Below are 2,872 nucleotides of genomic sequence, written 5' to 3'. Positions count from 1 at the left end.
TACGTCGGCTCCTTCATTGATGATGTGAGTATGCGTTGTAAAGTGAATTAATGTCGCTGCACATAGACTGTGAACATTCCTCACAATGCTTGGTGGAGAAACAGTTGTGATGATGTCTTCTTGGGTCCGTTTTTTTCCCCGATCGTACACAATCGTGATCTAGTTTTTATCGGCCATGACTGTTTGCTTGGATGACCAAACGTCCTCTTTGCCCGGACATGTCCACTTTTCACGTCCTGTCCGTTGCATCCGGCTTGATTTATAAATTCTGATGATCTGATGGGATGGTAGCATGTCTGATTAAGTGTTTACGAAAGTGAAATGCCATGGAAATATCCAATCTTGCCTAGCTTTCTAAATAAAACCTGTGATTGCAGGTGAACCAGCTTATGAAATGATGGAGACTGACCCAGACTGGGCACCACCCCTACATCTGGGACACACATCTGTTACACCGACAAACACTGCACGCTCTGCAAGACGAACGTGAGCAGCTACGGAAAGAGACACTGCAAGCACCAGAGATGGGGGTCCAGCAGGATGCAAACATTGAAGAGCTGCAGACCAAGGAGGGACCATCTGAGCCTGGTGAAATAAACAGTCACCAACAGAATGAGGAAGGGACACCTGACGCTGGAGAAGAAAGTGGTCAGCTACAGACTGAAGAGGGGACACATGAAGCTGGAGAAAAAGGTGATCAGCTAATCACGGAGGATGAGACGCACAACACCAATCAGGATGTGACACAGACTGTGATTATTGACCGTTTTGAAATTTTCACAGAAAACTCATCAAATCTGAAAGCACGTGCCCAAATGTTTTCCAGCTACAAGCACCACCACACTATGAAGTATTTAATATGTATTACACCCAAGGGAGCCATTTGTTTCTTATCAAAAGGCTGGGGAGGGCGTACAAGTGACAAACATATAACCCTGAACAGTGATTTTTTTGTTTTTTAAATATTTGTTACCTGGGGACAATGTCTTGGCTGACAGAGGTTTTGACATGCAAGAATGTGTGGGCATGTAGTGTTCAGATGTCAAACTCCCAGCATTTACAAAAGGCCGCTGTCAGCACATTTGAGAATCCATGTTGAAAGGGTCATCGGAAATGTTTGTCAGAAGTATAAGATCTTAAAAGGGAACCATACCCATAAACATGATTCTTCCATGTGAAGGGGAAGAAGCCCCAATGTTGGATAAGGTCACTTTCTACATACTGTACTACATAGACGTCATCATTTTGTAAGTGGGCCAATTTTGCACTTTCCCCAATAAGTTCGTTTTTATTTGGAATTTGGGAATTAGATGAACTCAAGACACCCCTCTCAACATTTTAGCATCTCTGAACATCGTCATTTTTGTTTTTCTAATTGCCAGCTAGGAATGGAGGCATCGTCTTCACAACCAACAAAAATGCAATTTTATTATTACTATCATCTAGAATTTTTCCTCCGTGTCATGTCCTGCTTTTTTGTGTTGACACTTGCCTTTGTGTTTCTCAGTGTACATCAGAAGCGATGACCGGCCACCATGCTTTGCTGCCTAAACTGCGCCTGAGAAGTACATGTACAAACAAGGTATTGTTCTGGATGCCTTTTAAAAAAACAACAACATCTCCTTCATTTAAAAAATGAATTGAACTACATTATTTCTTCTTGTCTGATGTTTTTTTACGCCTGACAGCTAGGAAAAACTGCCATGCCGTCACCGCAGCTCCAACAGACCAGCAGATCCTTGGCCAGCTCACGGTGACCTTTGGGAAATACAAAGGCAAGACCTTCTGTGGCTTATGGAGGAAGATGTCTGCTATGTCAAGTAGTGAGTATAAATAAGAAATTGATGTGTGTCTTTGTTACCCAAAAGAAAATAAAAAAATCAGTTTAAAACAACTACTGCATGCTCTCTTAAAAAGTCTCCTCGATAGCCACGTGAAGGAGAGGCGACGACAGATGGGAAGGTGCGACACCAAAACTGGGGAGTGGTGGCTGAAGGAGCAGCTTCTACGCTACGTGGATATGTTCCCTCCGGTGTCATGCCACTTGGAGCAGAACATCGACCGGGCCATCTGCGGGCATGGCAGCTTCCGGTCCTTCACGTTCGAGGAGATGTGGCAGTTTTATGACCTCTCCAAGTTCTTCCGTAACGATCTCGCCAAAAGCGCAGAAGAATGGAAGATGGTCCAGGAAGCCTTCTGCTTCGTGCGTCAGTGGCTACTGATGACAGAGTAGGACATCAATGTCACGTTAAGCGATTTCGACTGTACATCCTCACAAAGGAGGAGGAGGTCAGTAGGTCGATAAAAAAATAACATAATTTCCTTTGCCAGTGTTTTAATGCATTTCAGGGCTTACCCGTGATATTTATTTTTTGTTCTGTAGCAAGCTAAAGGCAAAGTTGCACCAGCTACGCCCCTCACGTCAGCTTGTGCATCAGCATTAGCAGCATTATCAACATGACCTGCTGTAGCAAATACACCATCTTCAGCAGCAGTAGCAGCAGCACAACAACAAGCACCACCACCACAAGGTGATGATGAAGACTGGCAATGTAAAATACTACGCGCCTGTGCGCTTTTTGCCCAATCTGCACAGGGTCACAAAAAATATTGATAAAAAAAAAAAAAAAAAAGACCTACATGGTCAAGGCGTCCACGTCCAAAGGACTTTCTGGCAGGTCTTTTGAAAACTTTGTAAATTTTAAGGAGGCGGTCAATGACCTTGTAAAATAAAACATATTGAGATGTACTTCATGTCTCAGCTACTTCTTTTTACACACACAAATAACCATATTGCTCGGCATAGCATATAGTCCTGTATATTGTGCACTTTCCCAATGAGTGCTCACAGAAAATTAAAAACCTAGTCCTT

General features: G+C 43.3%; 1 long non-coding RNA gene across 1 annotated transcript; it reads left to right on the top strand.

The window, feature by feature from the left end:
• The first annotated feature begins 405 nt into the window (after window positions 1-405).
• Window positions 406-2,562, top strand: LOC130911588 (uncharacterized). Its single transcript, XR_009062309.1, has 5 exons — window positions 406-693; window positions 1,508-1,582; window positions 1,689-1,823; window positions 1,918-2,289; window positions 2,384-2,562. It is a non-coding gene; the product is annotated as an uncharacterized LOC130911588 (long non-coding RNA).
• The last annotated feature ends 310 nt before the right edge of the window (window positions 2,563-2,872 follow it).

Source organism: Corythoichthys intestinalis, unplaced genomic scaffold, assembly GCF_030265065.1.
Source record: "Corythoichthys intestinalis isolate RoL2023-P3 unplaced genomic scaffold, ASM3026506v1 HiC_scaffold_62, whole genome shotgun sequence".
Lineage (NCBI taxonomy): Eukaryota > Metazoa > Chordata > Actinopteri > Syngnathiformes > Syngnathidae > Corythoichthys > Corythoichthys intestinalis.
This window is presented reverse-complemented; position numbering and strand designations above follow the sequence as displayed.